Source organism: Nerophis lumbriciformis, linkage group LG17 (genome assembly GCF_033978685.3).
Source record: "Nerophis lumbriciformis linkage group LG17, RoL_Nlum_v2.1, whole genome shotgun sequence".
NCBI classification, from domain to species: Eukaryota; Metazoa; Chordata; class Actinopteri; order Syngnathiformes; family Syngnathidae; genus Nerophis; species Nerophis lumbriciformis.
Genome location: NC_084564.2, coordinates 29,754,813 through 29,762,500, shown reverse-complemented (window position 1 = coordinate 29,762,500; position 7,688 = coordinate 29,754,813). Strand labels below are relative to the sequence as shown.

The 7,688-nt window shown below is 38.9% G+C and overlaps 1 protein-coding gene across 6 annotated transcripts in view; it reads right to left on the bottom strand.

Moving 5' to 3' along the window:
* Positions 1 to 7,688, bottom strand: part of schip1 (schwannomin interacting protein 1) — a 797,934-nt gene that overhangs the window by 39,685 nt on the left and 750,561 nt on the right. The gene's annotated exons all lie outside the window — the stretch shown is intronic.

Here is a 7,688-nt window from a genome sequence, read left to right as displayed (position 1 = left end):
AAGACAGGATTGATTTTATTGGATTCTTCTCAATTCTGAATTCTTGGCTTGAACTTGGCAGCATTTCACATGTTTTGCCTTGGACATGTAATCCTATACATGCATTCAAAAGTGAGCATATTGTTACCTGAGTCAAGTTATCTCCTGTATTGGATTGCCCATTTGTAAGGGTGTAACGGTACGTGTATTTGTATTGAACCGTTTCGGTACGGGGGTTTCGGTTCGGTTCGGAGGTGCACCGAACGAGTACACATGCTAGAGCTGGAAGACCCTCCTGCCTCGTTAAGATCTCCCGTTTGGGAACACTTTGGCTGCGCGATACAACGATGGAGGACGGAGGTTTGCCGACATTGTTCAGCAGCTGCTTCTGACAACACGTCAAACATGTGCTGCACCTTTCCTGCTTCCGGCTCCCAGACCGTAGTCGAGGAGCGCAGGGGAGACACTCCTCCAGGGCCGATGTATTCTCGGGGGCAACAGATCCATGGTACAGCTAGGGCTGGGCAATATATGGAATATACTCGATATATCGCGGGTTTGTCTGTGTGCGATGTAGAAAATGACTATATCGTGAAAAACAGCACGGGGTCCATCGTCTGGCGGTGGTTTGGCTTCAAGCGGGAAGATGTCGAACAGACAACCGTAATATGTCAAGTATGCGGCAAAAGCGTTGCTACAAAAAGTCGCCCCACTGCTAATTTGTAGCATCATTTGAAAAGTCGCCCACTAGAGAATGAAGAGTGCTTGAAACTTTGCATGTCAACATCTCCGGCCGGTGCCACACCCAACAAAATGCCCAAGCAACCATTTCCACATCAACACCGTATGAAAAAAATAGTCCACAACAGAAGGCGATAACGTCTACCACATAGCGAAGGACATACACTATTTGATTTCCTATTATGCAGCTCATTTTTATTTGACAGTTTTTGAATCATCTTGTGTGACATCATGCACAAAAGTGCACTTTATTTGTTTTAAACTATTGTAGTGGCGTTCTGTACAAAAAGGGCACTTTAATTTAGTGTTGTTTTGATATGTCATTTTAGTGACATCATGCACTAATAGCTTGTTTTAAAATGTCTCTGACAATCTTGCACTTTCTGTTTTGAAATGACATGAATGTTTGTGCCACTGCTTAATAACTGTTTAATAAATACTCTTTTGGTAAATTGACTTAGTTGTGAGTTCCCTCTCTGCATGAAAGTTTAAAATGAGCATATATTAATGCAGTATGAAGAAGAATGTTTTAATGTAGACACATAGAATCATCATACTGCCGTGATTATATGCATCAAGTGTTCATTCAAGGCTAAGGCAAAATATCCAGATATATATCGTGTATCCTGACATGGCCTAAAAATATAGAGATGTTACTAAAAGGCCATATCGCCCAGCCCTAGGTATAGCCAAAACATAGTGTGCAAATAAAAACATGTCTCGCCATCTTTTTAGATATTTTGGAGATATCCTGTTCTGTAAATGTTGTCTTAAAAAAAACACCACTCCCTTTTTTGATTGTAATTATTGTACATGAGCAGCACTGAAGTGCACTTAAGCCACCAAAATGCTCCATTAGGCCAAAGTGCTACGCTAACCACAACATTCCCGGTTTAATTTTTCTTGCTTTTTCCGATCATGTTTTCATTTGTTTGTACGTCTCCTGTTATCAAATGCAAAATGAATAAAAAAAACATGTATTTGTGATAAAGCTGATAAACAATAAAGACATTCAACTCGGGTTGTACATATTTCTTCTTCCTTTCCACTCACATTTTTCCCATTTCTTGTCTATCTCCATTCCCCACATTCACATGTGCTCCTTATCTCAGTGTTTTTCAACCTTTTTTGAGCCAAGGCACATTTTTTTCATTAAAAAAATACGGAGGCACACCACCAGCAGAAAAGGTTAAAAAATGAAACTCCACCAGGTTGTCGTGCCTTATTTTGAGTTTGTTGGTGTTTCCCTTGTGTAGTGCTTGAGTTCCTGTCTTGCGCTGTTATTTTGGTGACCCTTCCTGTTTTGTTGGCGTTCTCCTGTAGCAACTTCACGTCTTCCTTTGAGTGCTATTGCCCGGACCTGCTTTGTTTTCGCAATCAAGACTATTTAAGATGTGCGTACGCTATCCTTCTTTGTGGGGACATTGCAGATTGTCATATCATGTACGGATGTGCTTTGTGGACGCCGTCTTTGCTCCACACGCTGTAAGTTTTTGCTGTCGTCCAGCATTCTGTTTGTGTTGACTTTGTAGCCAGTTCAGTTTTCCTATGCTTCAGTGCATTTTCCTGCCTTTTGTTAATTTTTTGGTTTAAGCATTACATACCTTTTTACCTGAACGCTGTCTCCCGCTGTGCTCTGCATATTGGGATCACGACAAACCATCCTCGACGCGTTCCGACTTCTACAAACTACCTGCTGCCACCTACTGATATGGAGTACCGTATTTTTCGGAGTATAAGTCGCTCCGGAGTATAAGCTGCACCGGCCGAAAATGCATAATAAAGAAGGAAAAAATCATATATAAGTCGCACTGGAGTATAAGTCGCATTTTTTGGGGACATTTATTTGATAAAAGCCAACACCAAGAATAGACATTTGAAAGGCAATTTAAAATAAATAAAGAATAGTGAACAACAGGCTGAATAAGTGTATGTTATATGAGGCATAAATAATCAACTGAGAACGTGCCTGGTATGTTAACGTAACATATTATGGTAAGAGTCATTCAAATAACTATAACATATAGAACATGCTATACGTTTACCAAACAATCTGTCACTCCTAATCGCTAAATCCCATGAAATCTTATACGTCTAGTCTCTTACGTGAATGAGCTAAATAATATTATTTGATATTTTACGGTAATATGTTAATAATTTCACACATAAGTCGCTCCTGAGTATTAGTCGCACCCCCGGCCAAACTATGAAAAAAACTGCGACTTATAGTCCGAAAAATACGGTATTACAAGATTACCCTGCAAAGCTCTACATGGCACAGGCACTAGACAACGGCACATTATTATGATTATTGATTTGCAAAAAATATTTTGTGGACAAATTAGGTGAAATTGCATAGTTTTCCACGGCACAGCAGACAATATCTAACGCCGCGGCACAGTGGTTGAAAATCACTGCCTTATCTACTCGATTCAGCCTCCTTCCAGACATTTTCCCTCCATCTCGACTCGTCGCCATCTGCCCGGGGCCTCTACGGTTCTTTCAAGCTGTCTTTTCTCGTCATTTCATTCCCTTTCCACCCACTACTATCCGACAAACACCCCCTCTGGTTCTGCTGGACAAATGGACATAAGCCCTGCCGAGCGGCCACCAGATGGCAATTAAGTGGAGTGGGACTGGGACTCGCACACAAAAAAAAGACACTCGGTCAAGTTTTATTTCAGCATTCCAAGAGGCATATAACAAATGTGGCAACGTGTCAGCACACCCCTCACAATACAACAAGCAATTGTTAAAATGATATCTCGACAAGGGGCAATACCGTATTTTTCGGACAATAAGTCGCAGTTTTTTTCATAGTTTGGCCGGGCTCCAGTGCGACTAATATATGTTTTGTTCCTTCTTTATTATGCATTTTCGGCAGGTGCGACTTATACTCCGGTGCGACTTATACTCCAAAAAATGCGGTATTTTGCATATACTTTCGGGTGGTCAGTGTACAGCTTGTATAGCAGTATATATTTAATGTCCACTATAAACAAGGCAACCCACAGCCATTATTGTCTAAATAGCAAGTGAGATAATTGGGTTGTACTTGTATAGCGCTTTTTCTACCTTCAAGGTACTCAAAGCGCTTTGACACTACTTCCACATTTACCCATTCATACACACATTCACACACTGATGGAGGGAGCTGCCATGCAAGGCGCTAACCAGCACCCATCAGGAGCAAGGGTGAAGTGTCTCGCTCAGGACACAACGGACATGACGAGGTTGGTACTAGGTGGGGATTGAACCAGGGACCCTCGGGTCGCGCACGGCCACTCTTCCACTGCGCCATGCCGCCCCCCTTACCAAGATAATCGTCTACAGTCAAAAATGGTGGTTGTAGCATCATGATCTGGGGTTGCATGAAAGAATACACATGAATTCTGAATTCCGACAGTACTTGTTATTGAAAAACACGCATGATTACACATGAATTCTCACTGGACCACGGCACCGTAGTGTCAGTAGCATTCATGCAGCCCCAAACCATGCATTACAACGGTAAAGCATCATTCACTCAATTGAAAAATACTTCTTGCCATACTTGCCAACCTTGAGACCTCCAATTTCGGGAGGTGGGGGTGGGGGCGTGGTTAAGAGGGGAGGAGTATATTTACAGCTAGAATTCACCAAGTCAAGTATTTCATATATATATATATATATATATATATATATATATATATATATATATATATATATATATATATATATATATATATATCCCCCCGCCACCCCGACAGGAATAAGCGGTAGAAAATGGATGGATGGATGGATATATATATATATATATATATATATATATATATATATATATATATATATATATATATATATATATAAGAAATACTTGACTTTCAGTGAATTCTAGCTATAAATATATATTTATTTTATTATATATATATATATATATATATATATATATATGAATTTCAGTGTTCATTTATTTACACATATACACACACATAACACTCATCTACTCATTGTTGAGTTAAGGGTTGAATTGTCCATCCTTGTTCTATTCTCTGTCACTATTTTTCTAACCATTCTGAACACCCTCTCTGATGATGCATTGCTGTGTGGCACGCACAAAAGTGCTTTCATCAAATGCACTAGATTAAATGCAGTATTGTCCTGTTTAAGAGTGTCACAACATTGCTGTTTACGGCAGACAAACTGCTTTACGGTAGACGAAAACGTGACTGCTGTTGTTGTGTGTTGTTACCGCGCTGGGAGGACGTTAATGAAACTGCCTAACAATAAACCCACATAAGAAACCAAGAACTCGCCCTCCATCATTCTACAGTTATAACGTGATTGGGCAGGCACGCTGTTTATATTGTGGGAAAGCGGACTCAGGTCCGCATGGAGCTGGAGGGGGCGTGGCCTCCAGCTCCGCCTGAATTTCGGGAGATTTTCGGGAGAAAATTTGTCCCGGGAGGTTTTCGGGAGAGGCGCTGAATTCCGGGAGTCTCCCGGAAAATCCGGGAGGGTTGGCAAGTATGCTTCTTGCCAACACGATCCAAGAATAAAATCTACTGACAAAAATAAGGAGCACAATCCAATTACTTGTGTCTGCCTTCGTGTGTATTCAGAATTGATGCTTATTATCGAGAATGCTCACAATACTGGGAGGAGATGCAAACAGAATCAATTGGCGCTCGCGATGCGATTTATCAAGACTAAAACTGTTTTACAGCTGTATTTTGTGTTTTTCATTTAGCACTTTATGAAATGTGAGCGCAAACTGGCACAGTTGCGCACAAATGGCCGGGAAGAAGGAGGCGATCGCGCCGCAAAGACAATCGAAGGGGAGAGAACACTTCGTCTCAACATCTCGTCCATTCAGCAATTTCATTTTATAATTTTTAGAGTAGCTGGATGACTTAATTGGCTAATTAAAACAAATTTGATTTGTTTTGGTGTCTGCTGGCGTTTTTTTAATGGCTTTTTTGTTTTATATATACAAGCGCCACTGTTGTCAAAGTGCTTCTAAAATGAACCAAAAATGCATACAAGAATGCATAAATATATATGTTGCAAGACGTTTGCACATTTGTTTTCTTGGTTTATGTGTATATAAATATGACTATAATAATACATATTAATTAATATGTTAATAATAGGGTAATATATCTCCTTCTGCATTTTTATACATATACTTTACAACAAAGAAAACACACGTACAAATGTCTTGCAAAATACAATTTAATGCATTCTTGCATGCATTTTTGGATCATTTTAGACTAGGGTTGTATAGTATACCGGTATTAGTATAGTATAGTACCGCGATACTAATGAATCATATTCGGCACTATACCGCCTCTAAAAAGTACCAGTCCCCCACAACACACCGTAGCTCACCGGCGTAAAAATGTAAACAAATGCCAAGAGTGGCTCTACACCAGGGGTAGGGAACCTATGGCTCTCGAGCCAGATGTGGCTCTTTTGATTACTGCATCTGGCTCTCAGATAAATCTTAGCTGATATTACTTAACACGATAAGTAATGAATAATTCCACTTGTAATCATAGTGTTAAAAATAACGTTCAAAATATAAAACATTCTCATGCATTTCAATCAATCCATCTGTTTTCTACCGCACCTGTTCAAAAAGTCACATTAATGGTAACAAATATTGTATTTATTTTTGGTTAGCTTCAGAATAACAATGTAATTAAAAATAATAAGGGACTTATTATACTCTAAATATGTTGGTCTTACTTAAAAATTTAGTAGTATTCAGTATTAAAAAATATTATATGGCTCTAACGGAAATACATTTGAAAATATTTGGCTTTCATGGCACTCTCACCCAAAAAGGTTCCCGACCGCTGCTCTACACCTAACATCCACTGTAATGATACCAAGTACAGGAGCGTATCTAATCGATACTACTATGATTAGATCAATATTTTTTAGCATCACAAAATCTTTTTTCCTTAAAAAAATGTATATTATGTTTATAAGCTCAGGAAATATGTCCCTTGGACACATGAGGGCTTTGAATATGACCAATGTATGATCCTGTAACTACTTGGTATCGGATTGATACCCAAATGTGTGGTATCATCCAAAACTAATGTAAAGTATCAAACAAGAGAAAAATTAGTGATTATTACATTTTAACATAAGTCTAGATAAAACATGTTAAAAGAGAAAGTAAGCAGATATTAACAGGAAATGAACAAGTAGATTAATAATTCATTTTCTACCACTTGTCCTTAATAATGTAGACAAAATAATAGGTAGATAAATGACACAATATGTTACTGCATATGTCAGCAGACTAATTAGGAGTCTTTGTTTGTTTACTTACTACTAAAAGACAAGTTGTCTTGTATGTTCAATATTTTATTTAAGGACAAAACTGCTATAATAAACATATGTTTAATGTACCCTGAGATTTTTTGTTAAAATAAAGCCAATAATGCAATTTTTTTGAGGTCCTCTTTATTTAGAAAAGTACCGAAAAGTATCGAAATACATTTCGGTACCGGTACCAAAATATTGGTATCAGGACAACACTATTTTAGACACACCATCACATCAGCGGCACATGTATATGAAAAAAAAAACAATTGTATTTGTTTTAATTGGACATCATGCAGTGGCAAGGTTCAAAGTTCAACATGGATGGATGGATGTTTGCAGTTACCATCCATTCAATGAAAACTGCGAAGAAAAGGCAACAATTCCAATTCAATTTCCCTTAAAGACAACTATACAAATACAAAGCACCACAGGAGAGGCTAACACGCCACACCTGCTACACAAAAGCACTTCCTGTCTTTGTGTAAACATTGGAGGTGTCCTACAAGTCTTTGTTAGTGTGCTTGGGTGGGCAAACACACATCATGGTGTCCCCCCTGAACTATTTACAAAGCTGAGGAATACGACACAGTGGGGTAAAAGTGCCAATTTCAAAGTTTCCACGCACCCCCTGCTTGTATCAGGCCCCG